The following is a 16,552-nucleotide window of genomic DNA, read 5'->3' as shown; positions in this document are numbered from 1 at the left end:
CTCTCCCTCTCCTTCTCCCTCTCCCTCTCCCTCTCCCTCTCCCTCTCCCTCTCCCTCTCCCTCTCCCTCTCCCTCTCCCTCTCCCTCTCCCTCTCCCTCTACCTCTCCTTCTCCCTCTCCCTCTCCTTCTCCTTCTCCTTCTCCTTCTCCTTCTCCTTCTCCTTCTCCTTCTCCTTCTCCTTCTCCTTCTCCTTCTCCTCCTTCTCCTTCTCCTCCTTCTCCTTCTCCTTCTCCTTCTCCTTCTCCTTCTCCTTCTCCTTCTCCTTCTCCTTCTCCTTCTCCTTCTCCTTCTCCTTCTCCTTCTCCTTCTCCTTCTCCTCCTCCTTCTCCTCCTCCTTCTCCTTCTCCTTCTCCTTCTCCTTCTCCTTCTCCTTCTCCTTCTCCTTCTCCTTCTCCTTCTCCTTCTCCTCCTCCTCCTCCTTCTCCTCTTTCTCCTCTTTCTCCTTATCTTTCTCTTCCTCCTTCTCCTTTTCCTCCTCCTCCTCCTCCTCCTCCTCCTTCTCTTTTACCTTCCATCTTAGAATCAATACTGTATTTTGATTTTGATTCTAAGGCAGAAGAACAGTATGGGGTAGGCAGTGGGAATTGACTTTTTTAGGGTCACATAGCTAGGAAGCATCTGAGGCTAGATTTGAACCCAGGACTTCTCAATCCACAGAGTCACCTAGCAGCCCCCTCAGGAACATTCTTGACTCAGGATGATAAAAGATTAGTTTTGAATCTCTTGATTTTGCTATCTCCTATTGGACAAGTCCTACTTCATGCTCCCCTCTGCCTGTCCCATCCTTCAGCTACACCTCCTTTTATCTTTCCTCATAAAAGCAATCATTCCTGGAACATTTTCAGGAGACTAGAGGATTTTTTTCTCTTACAAAATGAAAAATAGTCATCTGGTTGAAGGAGTTATGTCCTGGAAGTCAGGAGACCTAGGTTTTAGAACCAGGAAAGACAGGGTAAGACAATAATGCTGATGATAATAGTTAACAATTACATAGCACTTACTATGTGTTAGGTGCTGTGCTAAGTACTTCACAATTATATTACCTCACTTGATCCTTGCCACCACCTTGGGAACTTAGTGTCATAGAACCTGAGTTTGAATACTGACCTCAGTTTCCTCATCTTTAAAACAAAGGGGTTGGACTAGATGTCCTCCAAGGTCCCCTCTAATATCCGTCTGGATCCTGTGATCTTTGTCCTAGTTCTGCACTGGGCAAATTATTTTCTCTCCTGAGTTTTCTCCACTATAAAATAAGGGGTTGGGCTATATCATCTCCAGTGCCTTTTCTACCTTTAATGGGCTCTGCTTTTAATTGAGTGCTTCGGTTTGGCTACGAGGAGAATGAGAGTTGTGAGAGGCCAGTCCAACCAAGATTCCTCTCATGGTTTCTGTCTCTCTTGGGGATGTTAATGAACTAGTCAGTCAATAAATCTGACATATCAGCGAAGAAGAGGACAAAGTACTTTCCTACAATGAGTTTACAAATTTACTTGGTTAAATAATCGATATCAAACAAAATAACACCACCAGACTGATATATGAAATAGGAAAGTGCTAATCATGGGAAATGGACGGTAAACACGGTAGTTTGGAGAACCCAGAGATCAGAATGAGCTAGAATCAAAGGAAGCCACTGAGAGAGGTGGGACAAGAGTTATTCTGACTAGTTCATGGTATTTGGACCTGTTGGAGCCACTGGGCACTTTGTGAGATTCTACTATATGTCATGGCTCTCCCACTGAGTTCCAAAGGCATGCTAACTCTTCATTATCTTCCTGAGACAGTTCATCCACAAAGGAGGCATCTATAAATCTTTCTCTGTCACCCACATCTCCTTACCTTGTCCCTCTCCTTCCTCCCCCCTCCTCTTTTTCCCTGCCCTTCACCCTCTTCTTGTCCCTCTTGCTTTCGTTCCTCCTCTCCCTCTTTTCCTCCTCCTTTCCTTCCCTTTCCTTCCTCCTCCTTTCTATCTCATTTCCCCCTCCCCTATATTCTCCATCTTTATCACTTCCTCTCCTCTCCCACTTTCCTTCTTCCTCTCCTCTTCTCCCTCTGTCTCACTCCTTTCTCTCTCCTTCCCTCTCTCTTGTACTTCCTTCTTCCTTCTCTCCCTCTCCTTTTCTTTCCTCTTCCCCTATCCTTTTCCTTCTCTCTCTGTCTCTGTTTCCTATGTCTCTGTCTCTGCTGTCTGCCTGTCTCTGTATCTATCTATCTATCTATCTATCTATCTATCTATCTATCTATCTATCATTTATCTATCTATCTATCAGGTTTAGGTTGGGTTAGACCGGGTGAATTGGGCTTTGCTTAGTCCAGATGCTACTTGACACCAGGAGACACCGTGAACCTCTGGTGTTGATGAATGTTGCATTGCTTTAGAAACAGTTGGGAGGAGGTGATACATCTATATCTTCCCATTTCTGGTTTGGATCCAGTCCAGGTCTGTGGGTACAGAATTGTGATAGGCTGATGGACAGGTGCTCTGGGTGCTACTCTCTGCTGGCAGGTTTCCAGTGTCCTGGCATCTAGGAGAAAAATTCTGCCACTGATGCAGTGAAGTATGCTTTGAAGTTCTGGCTGGCTGAATCATCAGAATCTGAGTCCAAAGTGGATATTTTATTTCTGTCTTCTGACTATTCTGTCGTGCTTCCTCCTCATGTGACCTTGGACAAGTCACTTAACCTCCGTTCCCTCAGTTTCCCCAACTGTAAAATGGAGATAATAACCAGGTTGTTGTGAAGATCAAATGAGATAACATTTGTAAAAAGCCCTTAGCATAGTGCTTGGTACATAGTAGGTGCTTTATGAATACTAGCTATTATTATATCTCAATTTCTTTGCCTGTGAGATATGTTTATTATCTGTTGGACCTGTTGTAATGTTGTAATATAAATAAGCCACATGCGCACTTAGACTGTTTCTTTAATGAGGCTATTAAAGTGCTCTGTTCCTCAGATTAGCAAATATTCTCCTTGTAGTCATGTGCTCAGTGTTCCCTTACTGAGCACACCTTTTGTAGATGGTGCAAAGGTTAACCTTAGCTTCCCTCTAATCGGACTTGACACAACCGAGACAGCAATGGATGCAGCTGTGGATGGAATAGATAATGTGAGCACAGGCTCTGTCGGCATATCCCCAATATCAGAATGAGTGGGTCCCCTTTGATTTTCAGCTATGAAATTTGAGGGCCCAGCAGATGGCGGCTTCATGCATTGGGCAATAAATGCCAAGTAGGTTGAAGAGGGGCTTTTTGGCTTGATAGAGGATCTGAGCCCTGTGGCCATCAGAGTGGGTATCTTTCAACTGTGAACATTCTGTGCTTTTAAGAGATGCTATGGGGAGGTGTTCAAAACTGATTAAAGAAACAGAGACATTAATTAAAAGAAGAAGCTGGAATGTGCAAAGTTCTTCATGTTGCCAGGAGCTCAGGGGCACAGGTAACCATTATGGGTTCTGTTGCCAACAGATGTGGACCAACAATTCCTCTTATTACCTGTATGACCCTGGCTGAGTCAGTTCTTTCTGGGCCTCAGTTTCCCCTTTTCTAAAATGACTGTTTAGCTTTAGGTCAGTGATTAGTCAGTCAATCAATAAATATTTAGTGTCTACTATGTGCAAGTTACTATGCTAAGTGCTGGGATCCCTGGTTCTATTACTGTCCCTATCTGATTTGGGGCAAACCATTCTCTTTCCTAGGGCTTAGTTTCCTTCTCTGTTAGAGAAGTCTGAGCTACATATGCTCCACAATTCCTTTGAGCCTGAATAATCTTGAGTGCTCATCCACATTTTACAAATGAGGCCACTGAGGCCCCCAAAAGTTTATGACTTGCTGACCATCACATAATATTGTTAGGGTGTAGACATGTGTGCATGTGCATGTTTGTGTGTAGTTGAAGGTCTATAGGATTTGGAGTTGAAAGAAACGTTAGAGATCATCTACTCTGCCTATATTCATTTGACAAATGAGGAAACTGAGGCAGAGAGAAGTTAATTAACATGCCTAAGTAGCCAGGCTTGGTTTGGAATTCGATTTCTCTGAATTCAGACCCATTGCTATTACCATACTATGGGACTTGCATGGCTTCCGAAGATGAGACTGGAACCCATCCTTTGAGTGCCATATTATTTGGATTGAGTTCTCGTTAACATCGGATAACTTTCATTAATTCAAATAATAGACAAGAGAAATTTCTCTTTGCTTTCCTTCTACCGTTTACCACCAGTCTGCCTGTTCTCAGTCCCCCTTCCCAAGCAGTTGGAGTAGTCAGTCTCTGGAGACATTTCGGTTTTGTCCTGTCCATGTACATCAGACCATCATCACGTTGGCTCAGAGTGTAGGCACAGGTAGACTCACCTGAGAGAATGATGACATTACCAGTTCACTGAAGGTGTTTCCCCAGGAAGAGATTGCCCATTAAATCCTCATTTGCAGTATACTTCAGCGGGTTGCTAACTAGCTTAGGTCCTGGAGTCATTTGTGTTTGTGTATCAAATAATAGCGAGCCCTGCTTGGCTATCCAACTGAGCCAGCTTGCCTTAAGAAGACTCCATTGAAGAGGTCTCTAGCTGATTAATTGGCCCCTGAGTTGTCAGGGTGGAAGCCTCAGGGATCAGGGAAACATTAACCTTAACCAGCCCACCTTGAATATCATCATCCAGGTCAGGAGAGCCAGAGTCTGTGACTCAAAACAGAAATTCCTGCCTTGAGGAAAAGCAGAAAGTCGACCTGTGGTTGGGCATAGGGAGGCAATCTATAGTGAGTGAGTGAGTGGGGGGCAAAAATGGAGGAGGGTGAATTAAATTTAAGACCTCTCAGGAAGCTGAGGAAGACAAATAACTAAGCTCCTCCAGTCCCCTTTGGAGCCATCTTTGTTTTCTGATTTATAATGTCTCCCTTTGGGGGCTGCTCTTTTGACATGTGCTAATTATAAATAGTCCTTCAATGCATTAGGAGATTTCTAATAATTAGACTTTCTAATTCCATTTCTCCCTGGTACCCTCTGCAGCATTGCCTTGTGAGAAATTGTACTTGACATAGATTTGCTTTTCTTCTGAAAGTCCCTGCAGAAAGCAGTCTATGTGTGTCAGGGGCATAAGAGTGGGATATTTGGGGGGAATAACTCCCCCAGCCCAATACAAATATTCTCTGTGATTGGCATGACCTGATTGTCTATGTAGACACACAACCGTAAAACTTTCTTTTTTTGTCTGAACCTATGATTTCAATAATGTAGAGAATTTGGGGGGAGAAGCTTCTATTTATCGATGCATATGTGCTCTTATTCTGCAGCTAATAATTTTAGAAAGTCAAATGGGGCATGGGAGATTAAAGGACTCTACAGAAGTCATGGAACCAGTATGTGTCAGAGGTAGGAAACTGAACAACATAGGTCATGCCGACTCCCAAAGTCAGCTCTCCTGGCTCAGCCTTTCATAATCTGAGGCTGTGCTTCTCCTAGTTACCATAAAATTCTTAATATTCCCATACTATGATCAATCAGCAAACGTTTATGAAGCACCTGATCTGTATTTAGCACTCTGCTAAGTAGCAATAAAAATACAAAGAATCAAAAAATGCCTACTTTCGAGGAGCTTATGATCCAACCAGCACCTAGAATAGTTCCTTGCCCATAGCCTGAAGAAATTTGAGAAGATATCTAGTCTAACCCCTTCATTTTACAGGTAAGAAAATTGTGACCTAGAAGAGATAAATGGTTTGCGACAGGTAAAGCAGCTCATAAAATTAGATTCCAGTTGATTTAATAGAAACTTCATCTTGATAAAGAACTGCACCCAACCAATGGGTACTGAGCCAAGAGTCATGAGATTGACACTGACTCTCAGTGACTTTAGGCAAAGCCAATCATTTCCCTTGTTTCCTTTGTATCTTTGTCTATTCAAAGAGAGGATCTCTGGATAAATCCTGTTCAATTTTTTTCATCAGTCAGCTACATGATTGGAATTTTCTGTGTCTAGGTCTCATGAATTTAATGATGTAATTAATTGTATTATGCTTTTAATTGATCCTAGGCTGCTGGTATGGCAACTGATAAATGTAAGTTATACAGCATCAAGGGTGGGTGGGTGGGTGGGTAGGCTCAGCTTGCCTACCAGTCTACGTAGGGTAGATCTTCCAATGGATCCATGTGGGTATCCACCAGTAGAAATCATACCCCTCCATGCCTTTTCACTCTGTATGATTCTGGCCCATTGTTTTTCTTTCTTTCTTAAAAAAAAATTACCTTCCATCTTGGAATAAAAACTGGATATTGGTCCCAAGGGAGAAGAATGTAAGGGCTAGGCAGTAGGGGTTAAATGCCCAGGGTCAAATTACTTGGAAGTATCTGAGGCTATATTTGAACCCAAGACATCTCATCTCTAGGCCTGGTTCTCAATGCACTGAGTCACCAAACTGCCTTCCTCATTGTTTTCCCATAAATATTCCATAGATGATTCTATCCACCATTCCATAAAGGATTCATCCAATAGCTGGAAGCCTTTTTCTGTCTTGTAATATGTTGTGGGTACCAGTGTAACATTTGGATAACATGTTCATCTGCCCTTGCTTGACTTTTACTTTTTTTTAACCCATATTATTTTCCATTCTTATGTATCTTTGGTAGAGTCTTTTGTGCCACTCTTTGCACATAAAGTCACCACTGATAAATTATAACTTCTTTTTACTCACTTTATTTTTCTGTTACCCTTTTTTTGGTCCCTCACCCACATGATTTTTCTGAAATCACGACTTTTGTCTATATGTCCCCCCCCCTCCGAATTTATTGCTATTATGCATGTCTTGCTCAAGTTTGGACTGATGGATTAACTTACTGAGCTGCTTCTCAAGCTTCAGGTCAGCATCTGGACAATAAACATTCTTTATTCACTTGTTTTTTTTTTCCTGTCTGGAGAGCTAGGCTCCAAGTTTTTGAGTTGATCTTGGTCTCACCAGGGAAGTCCTGTAATGTTTGAGAAAGTTAATATATGATGTCATCCATAAAAGGATACCTCTAGATTACATTACCATCTGTAGAAGGGATTCTTAACCTGGGGTCTATGAGTTCCCAAGGAGTTCATGAACTTGGATGGGAGAAAAATTACATCTTAATTTGATTTGTTATTTGTTAAGTATAAGAATACACGGTGCCCAACCAATGAACATTAGACCGAGAATCAGGAAACTGCTATTAAATCTTGGGGTGATCTTGGGCAAACTATTTCTCTAGTTTCTTTTGTATCTTCATCTGCAAAATGAGATTATACTAGCTAAGGAGCCTCTAACTGAAAGAAGTAATTTCCTTCAAATTTTAATATTTCTTTCAATATTTAATATTCAATTCATTTTCAATTTTGTATTCAATATTTACCATTTACTTCAATTAAAAATATATTCTGAGAAAAGGTCCATTAGCATCACCAGACTATAAAGAAGTCCAAGACACAAAAATGATTAAGGAGCACTCTTCTATAGGGAAAATCTGTCTTCCTTTTGGACTCTGGGCAGGATGTTCTTCATAACAGTGTCAAATACCAGTCAATCATTTATCTTCCTACTATACATTTTGCTTGATGTTAGTAATCAGTAGCTTGCTGAAACAAATTAATTTTTTAAAGGAATCTTCCATGATCTTAGCATATTTGGGGGTATCTCATTGGAGTCCATGTTAGGCTGCATTTTGCTATAAATACTGAATCAAATACTCTTGAGTAATCAAGGAGCAGTAAGTATAGCTGCTTCCTGTTGATCTTTTAACCAAACTTTTCTCTTCCTTGTCTAGGGGTTCAAGCTTTCTCTTGGTCTATGTTTTATGTCTGGAAGGCCACCTCTATTATTCAAGTAGCTCTTGAAATTCCATGTCTCTCTGCTTAAATTAGCCACAATCCAAATATTGGGGTACACCAGCAAAACTGAGGATAGCAGAGTGGACTGTTCTGATTGACCTTTGGCCAGTGTAGATGAACTTTCCTTTGTACTTATGCTGGAAAGCCTGAGGATGGAGAGGAGTCATTTTCTTCAGACTAGACTGATTACTGGGAAGAGGGACTGCAATCACTCTAAAGTATATTCCTCATTAAAATAATTCTATTAACTGGCCCTTAAAGGCATATTTATAGCAAGTACGACAAGTTATTAAGGACCTCATTTAGATGAGGAATTAGGGATTCGTATTTTTAGACATAGAAATGTGAGTGACTTATAGGCAGGTGACCAAGGTTCCTTGGATCTGTACCATATTTCAACCTAGGAAAGAAAGAGGAAAAAGAGAAAGAATGAAAGGAGAAGGAACAAATCTTTTCAGAGAGATGCTAGTGGCATGCTCATGTTCTAAGTTCTAGATTCAGTTCTAGGCATCAGGGAGGCATCTCCTGCTTAGGGTTCAAGGGCAAAAATTTGGTGGGGTACCAAATCAACAACAAGGGATTGAACAGCAGCCATCAGCTGTTTGCCCTTGGTAGCTTTTTCAGAGGAATGTTGGGAAAGCAAGTTTAAAACAAAGATGAAAATTTTGTTAGACCTCTTGACGAGATTGTAGCTTTTCATGATTGTGGATTTTTAAAAAATGTATTACATTTGCTGATAAGAATGACCAGGATTACAACCAAGTGGCTTATTTCTCCTCTTCCCCTCCTGCCTGGCTTGCAGCTAAAGATAAGATTGATGAGTCAGATTAAATTCTAACTGAAGGTCAATTTATATGATCGCTGGGGCTGTCATGACTATGATTTATGGATGGGGTCCATATTTGCTGGAGGTCTCTCAGCAGCTTCTCAGAATAGTTAGAATAAATTGTGGGATTTTATTTATTTTCTCTTTTTAAACTCTTTGAAATCTCTTACTTCCAGTTACTGTCCAAGGAGAGAAATGAGCAAACAACACCAGAGATCTGACCTCCTGATCTCACCTTTTCTTCCCCAAGTAGCAGACGAGACTTTGTCCAAGACAGTTCCAAGTTCCCTTCACCATCTGGAGTGAGCTGCCGGAGACGGAAGGGAACAGGAACTTGTAGTTCTTGAGGTCTTCCCTCAGCTTCCTCCTTGTTTCTAACCTTTAATTAAGGTTTGCCAAGTTCCTCCAGAAAGCTAGGGTCAGTGACAATGGAAGGAGGTGCCTCTGGGACCTCGAAGCCCAGCACAGACTTTCCATTGCTTTTCAAATGAGGTCTCTTGAGAGTGTTGGTCATGGGACATTCGCTTTGGTAGCAAGATCCAGGTGTCATGATTTATTTACCATTGTCGATTTCCCCTGTGGAATATTGGCATCCCTTAGAGGTCTTCATCAGGTATTAGGGGGAATCAGAATTCCAGGAAACAACGCCACCCCTCATCTTTTGACTGCTTGCCAGCCATTGTCTGACCCATAAGACTTTGCTATCAGTCTTAAAACCACTGGGAATTGCCATTCCCTGCTTTCCTCCTCCTTCCTCTCCCCCCGAAAAGAAAATCCATTAAGAAATTAAAGCTTCCTCCAAAATCACAATTGCTTTGGTTTCTGGGTTTTTAAAGGACATCAATTTTCATTCCTTATTCTGTAGTTTAGAAAGAACCCAAAGTCACCATTAATTTGTTTCTACTTCCTGACTCAGCAAGTTGGCTGCATTAAAAAAAAAACAAACCAAAAAAAACAACAACCCAAGAACAGTCTTTCTGGTCCCGCCTTTGGTATTATGTAGGAGTCTTCTAAAAGCTTTGTTGTCTCTCTAAAGGTTTTGAAACTTGTGCTTTTGCCAGCAAGACTTGTTTTCTGTCTCAGGTGGCTTTTAACTTAGTTCTGTGGGAACCTTCTTTAGTTTCTATTCCATTTAACCTACCCAGTGGTCCAGGGAGCCCTGCCTACCTAGTGAGCAGTGCTTTACCCTTGTCCCTGGCAGGGAACAGTTTCATCATGAAAAACCTAATTAAATTAGAGTTATAAACTGATATTATTCTAAAGATGGGCTAAGGATTTAAGTCTTCTCAACTGTCAAGTCTAAATTTAAGACAAGTTAAGCCCTTGAAAGAGGGCTCAGGGGTGTGTGAAGGAATTGATGATGTTTCAAAGGGAAAACCAAGGGCATCAGCTATCACCTTTAATAGGGCTACTTGCAAGGGATAGAAGCTCTTGGCTAGCTTTTCTCAACCAACTTCAAGTTCATAGGACATGAGAGCTTCTATTGATTGCTCAGACTTTAGGGAACTGTGTTCAGTTTGGGACTACATTTTGGGAAGGAATAATTAAACTAGGGCTTCTTAAGAAGGGATAAGGTTGGTGAGAAGCTTGGAGACCATGCCATAATAACAATGAACACCATAAGGTTTGAAAAGTGCTTCACATTTATTTATTCTTACATAGATTATCTCCTTTGATTCCCATGACAACCCTGTGAAGTAGATACTATTATTATCTCCATTTTTATAAATGGGGAAACTGAGGATGAGAAAGGTTAGGTGACTCACTCAAGATCATACAGCTAATAAGTGCCAAAGAAACGATTTGGATTCAAGGATTAGTTGAAAGAAATAGAAATGTTTAGCTTAGAGATGAGAAGACTTAGAAGGACCTGAATAGCTATTTTCACATTTTTGAAGGGTTGTCACATAGAAGAGGGATTAGACTGTTCAGCTTGGCAGAACTAGACAGCCTGAGTTGAAGTTGCAGAATGATAGATGAATGTTTGGTGTAAAGGAAAGATTCCAGACAATTAGAGCTGTCTAAGAGTGGAATATGCTGTCTTGGAAGGTAATGGCTTCCCCCTCACTGGAAGATACCAGAGAAGGATGGATGACCACTCATTGGTGGATATGGTTGGAAGGAACTGGACTAGAGAGACTCTGGAGTCCTTTCCAAGTCTGAGATTTCATGACTCTATAATTTGCAGGGGATCAATCTTGGGTTTCTAGACCTCAGGAGTTTGAAGGGAAAAATTCTAAACTGGAAGCCACTCTCATTAGTTATTCCAAGGACAGTACCAATTGGAGCATCCTGACAAATATGCAGGTGAACAAGGAACTCAAGCCAAGCTAAATGATCTTAGGAGGACTTAAATTGAGATCACAGGATGAGAGAGTTGGGAAGGACCTTACAGGTCAACTAGTCCAGCCCCCTTGTTTTATAGATGAGTAAGCCAAGATTTTGAAAGGTTAATCACTCATCCAAGATCATATAGATAGTAAGCATCAAAGGCAAGATTGGAACCCAGGTCCTCTGACTCCAAAGCTAGTGGTCTTTTTATGATACCACTAAGAAAAATCAATTCTTCTGGATAATTATTATTTAAAAACAATTTAAATCTTTACCTTCTGTCTTAGTATCAATTCTAAGACAGAAGAGTGGCAAGGGCTAGGCAATAGGGGTTAAGTGACTTGCCCAGGATCATTGATTAACTTTTATTAAGTGTTGTCATAGTATATAGAGCACTGGGCCTGGAGTCAGGAAGATATGAATTAAAATCTGATCTTAGACACTTGCTAGCTGTGTGACTAATGCTGGCAAGTTACTTAATTCCTGTTTCAGTTTTCTCATCTGTAAAACAGGAATGCCATAATAGCATCTATCTCTTAGAGTTGTCATGAGGATTAAATGAGATAACATTTATAAAAGTGCTTAGCCCAGTGCCTGGCACATAGTAGGTAGGTACTTGATAAATTTATTTGGTTTTATATATATATGTATATATGATTTCCATAATCATTATACTTATTTATATTTATACTTAATATAGTATTCAACAAAAGCGATTGATGTGACTTTTATTATAATATAATTATTTATATGATTATTTCTCTCCTTCCTTAATTTTTACAGAATATCTGAAAAATATGATCTTGAGAATATTGATTAATTTCTTCCAGGCCTCAGTTTCCTCATCAATAAAATGGAAGGATTAGATTATCTGATGACTTTTAACTCTAATTGACTATGGGCTTGGTCAATCAATGTTCAATCCTACTAGAATTCCTGAAGTTGAATGAATGCATCATAAGAATGCAATTAAGAGTGGGTTTGATTAAAATGCAGTTACTTGGCATGAAATCTGCCCTACAAACAGGCTCGAGGTACACTATGGAGGTTTTTTAGCAATGAATTAAGATGAAAGATTATGAACTGACATAGTCACTGAGTTTAAGCTGCTAAGAAGGGCCCAGAATGTGATTTTAAAAGATGAATATATAAGCAGATTATGCCCAGGAACTGGAACTCTATTTTGATCCATGTAAAAATGTAAGAGCCAACTGCTTTTATGACTTGTTGCTATTCTCGATATTCATAGTTTCTGGATGATGTTTTAATTTAGGGCTATCCATGCTGCCATGAGCTGATTTATGATATCCTATACATTGTGCCATTTTTCTTTTTCATTAAGTGGTGTCATACTTCGTGAAGATACTTGAATAGAAGATTTCTCTGCTCACATAATTTTCTTTCCTTAGAAATAGTTTCCTTTCTCTGGGGGCAGGGAATAAATAGATCACTGAATTTTGTGTCAGGGAGACCCAGTTAGCTATGGGTCTACACGACATCCTCACTCAGGCTTGGACATTGCTTTCAAAGAAGGAAGGTTCAAATCCTAGTTCTGGCTAGCCGGTCACTTGCATTGCACTGGACAATTCATTTCACTTTCTCATCAGTAAAAAGAAGATGATCTAAAGCAGTGATGTCACACTCAAATGGAAATGGGATCCATACATAAGGATCCCAAACCATATCAACATTTTTTAAATTTAAAAATATTTTTGTCTTGTTTTGACTTTCTTTTAAATGTAATATTATCTTTTTTGGTGTATTTTCCTTTACTTTGTTAAACATTTACCAATTACAGTGTTGTTTTCTTTTTTAAGAAGCAATGCTAAATATTGATTTTGAAGTAGAAGACTAGTAATGGCTAGGCAACTGAGGTTAAGTGTCTTGCCCAGGGTCACATAGCTAGGAAATATCTTAGGTCAGATTTGAATCCAGGACTTTTCATCTCTAGGTTTGCTTCTCTATTAAGCCACCAACTGCCTCTTCTGATTACATTTGAATCGATTTCAGGATGTACTTGGTAGTGTTGTGGGTCACATGTGCCTAAGCCACATCTTTGACACTTCTGGTCTAAGTAACCTTGAAGTTCCCTTCCAGCTCCTAAGTACTGTGATAATCACTGGTGTGTTTTGGCTTTCAGTTCTGAGAGTATTTGAGCAGTAGAGAAAACACTGGATTTGGAATCAGAAGCCCTGGGTTTATTATATCCTAGAAGACTGTGAAGAAGGTCCCTTCCCACACTTTAACCTTTGTCATGATTGAATGATGACCTGTGTTGTTCTTGGTGGATCTGAAGGTCTACGACCACCTTCACGAAGCTTTTATGGATCTCTCCAACTGCTTGTTCCTTCTTCTTCCCCATTCCCAACTCCTTTACCCTGTATCTAGTTTATATCTAATTTGTATAGACTTACGTCTGTCCATGAGTTTTCCCCAGTTAGATTGTAACCTCCTTAAGGGCAGGGACTATCCCATCTCTTTGTCTTTATAAGACGCAGTACCTGCCACTTAGTGGGTCCTTAATAAATGCTTGTGGATTGATGGATGGACACGTTTCCAAAGCAAGTTTAGATCTAGAAAACAAATAGAATATTAAATTTAGAGGGGATCTTTGGAATCATCCAAGGCTACTCCCTCATTTTGTAGAGGAAGGATTCTGAGACCATTAGAGATAAGGCAACTTGCCCAAGAACATGGTGCACTGGTGGCAGCATTGGGTCTCCAGTGGTCTTTCCATTTCACGAGTGGGAGGGGTCCTTTGTATCCCCCCATACCCAGTCAAAATGTTTTCAGTATCTCCTTTATATCCATCCTGTTCTTACCCTTGAGGACTTTACAGTCTTGTCAGGAAGAGAAGATAAACACATTCGAAGTCATGGAGGCAGCTAGGTGACTCAGGGGATAGACGACCAAGCTTAGGGACCAGAAGTTCTGGGTTCAATTATGACCTCAGACACTTCTTAACTGTGTGACTTTGTCAAGTCACTTAACTCTTTACTGCTTTTCTGCCTTGGAACTGATATTTAGTATTGGTTCCAAGAGAGAAGAGAAGGTAAAGGTTAAAAAAACACCACCACCAACAAAATTAAATCCTGAAAGAGCAGGTCTTTTGGTGGAAACAGGATGGCCCCTTTTTGGAGATGCAAGAGAGGGGATTGCAAGAGAGCGTTGAACTCGATGGTCTCTGAGTTTGCCTCTAACCCCAAGATTCAATGATTCTGAGATTCTTAAGGAGCAAAATGGAGATTGGGAAGGCACCAAGAGTTTAGAGATGGCCGAGGTCACAGAGGGTCAGGGGAACTGTGTGACATAGAGTTTTCTTCAGGGACCAGTGCTGGGGCATCAGTAACATTCGTGCTGTTAGTTCCTGGGGCGGTTGCCAATGGGAGTGCCTTCACAAGGATTCCCGACTTCTGCCAGCCAAGCCCCTACCCATACTGTACTGTACTGTGGTTCGTTGGCTTCTTTGGGAAGTCCAAGTTTCCTATTTCAAGCCATTTCATTTCTCTGTCATAATCGTTAGTAGCTTTAACATGAAAGAGGGAGCATGCACTGAAATCTTTGTACATTGGGCTTTTGAGAGTCAAGAAATGATGCAAACTAGCTTGCTTTTCAGGAGACCTGGCTCAATAAATTCTGCCTTTCCTCTCTCTACCTCCCCGCAGATTCCCCACCTAATTTTAGAACAAAAAGCCCCAATTAGAGTTGTACTTGGGGGTTGGTGAAGGGGGCTAGAAAAGGTAAAAGCCCAAACCCCAGAGATATTGGTGACTACTTGATGGTAAAGCCTGTGGACTTTGGGGTCAGAGGACTTAGTCTAGAATCCTAACTTTGCTATTTACTCCCTGTGCCTTTACCTTGGTTAAGTGACAGATTCCCTGTGCCTCATTGCAGTTGTACTACATCACCTTCAAGTCTCTTCCAGCTATGCAGCTCAGTGGTTAGAATGCTGAGCCTGGAGTTAGGAAGTCCTGAGTTCAAATTCATCTTCAGATGCTCACTAGCTGTTGTGACCCTGGACAGGTCACTTAATCTCCTGGAGAAGGAAATGGCAAACCACTCCAGTATCTTTGCCAAAGGAGCAGAAAGAGTCAGACACAAGTGATCATTTATCTAAGAAGAGAAATAGGGTCAGGGGAGTGAGTTTTTTATTTCCCCCTTCCCCTCAATTTGGATTAAAATCTGTACCTATTTGCAAACTATTGTTTCTATTTCAGGACTGGGGGGCCTTGTCCGATTACAGACAATTCTTGTTCTTTCAACTTTGGTTCTAATAATTTCAGAGAAATGGAGGGCGTTGTGCTAAAGCATTAATTAATTTCTATTGAATTCAAATAGACAACAGGAGTAAATGGACCAATTTGCAGATGTCTACGTTATGTTATATGAATATGCCTCTACACACCCACTTCATTTAGTCTATGTAACAAAAGTGTCACAAAATATACCTTTATACAAGATATACCAAAATTCAGACTTATTTAATACTGTAATATGATAATAAATAGAATTATGAAATGGAAGATAAAGTTAATGATGAAACATACACAGTACTGTATAGTACCATTAACACAGGTGTGCAATATGGCGCCCCTACTCTACCCATCGCACCTAGCCTTCATCACTGGGAGCTGGTCACACAGCTTTTCTAATGAAGCTATTAAAAGATGTTTAGACAGTGGCTCTCTTTTTACTCCTTGTGTATCTGATGATAGCAAGCAATATTATCCTCGACTAGTCTTTGAACTTTAAAAAGTCTTGAAGTATTTGAATCCATCTTTTCAAAACAAGAGAAAAAATTCACTCAAATGATGAAATGCTTCAGCCTGCTGTTTCATTGTGAACCTTTTTGGTTCGACCTTGGGTTCTGAAGCTTCCCTTTCTTCTTCTTTTGCAATCTCTGTAGCCGGCAGTGCAATCAGATCCTCATTGGACAGTTTCCCATGAGACTCAATCAACTTCTCTGTGTTATTTTCATCTCCACTTCTAGCTCCAGTTCTGTTAATTTTACAGTCTTATTTCTCACTTCTTCTAATGTTTCATCTTTGTCAAATATTTGAAAATTGGGAATGAACAGTGGGCTCATTTTTTTTTTTGTGCAAAACTCTATTCTTATGTGTTTCTGTTACATCTTCCCAAGCCTTTAGAATTAAGTAAAATAGAATTTGCCTAATGGGAAATAAACAAGGACTCTCTGTAGTCTCCTGCTCCAACTCCTTCCTTATGCCCGAGGGAAGACAAGTGACCTTCTTCAGATCAGTTTTGGCCCTAATAATTTCATAGAAACGGAAGACGTTATGGTCAGAGATATTCTGCACATAACCAGCATTGATTAATTTCTGTTGAATTCGACTAGATAACAGGTATTGCAATCTATGTGTTTGCCTGTAAAACAATAAACATTCTTGTTAAATAACCTTGTCTATGTTGTAGAACCCATATAATGTGTTAGAGAAAGACAGAATCCCTGGCGCCTACTTAATGCCCTCATAGCTACTTCGGGGTTAGTGTAAAACCTTCACATAGCTGCCTCTGCTGTAGAAATAGGGATT

General features: G+C 40.4%; 1 protein-coding gene across 33 annotated transcripts in view; it reads left to right on the top strand.

Moving 5' to 3' along the window:
* Positions 1-16,552, top strand: part of KCNMA1 (potassium calcium-activated channel subfamily M alpha 1) — a 936,156-nt gene that overhangs the window by 163,697 nt on the left and 755,907 nt on the right. The window lies entirely within an intron of this gene.

This window comes from Monodelphis domestica, chromosome 1, assembly GCF_027887165.1.
Source record: "Monodelphis domestica isolate mMonDom1 chromosome 1, mMonDom1.pri, whole genome shotgun sequence".
Taxonomy (NCBI): Eukaryota; Metazoa; Chordata; class Mammalia; order Didelphimorphia; family Didelphidae; genus Monodelphis; species Monodelphis domestica.
Note: the sequence above shows the minus strand (reverse complement) of the source record. Positions and strands in the feature narration are given on the sequence as shown.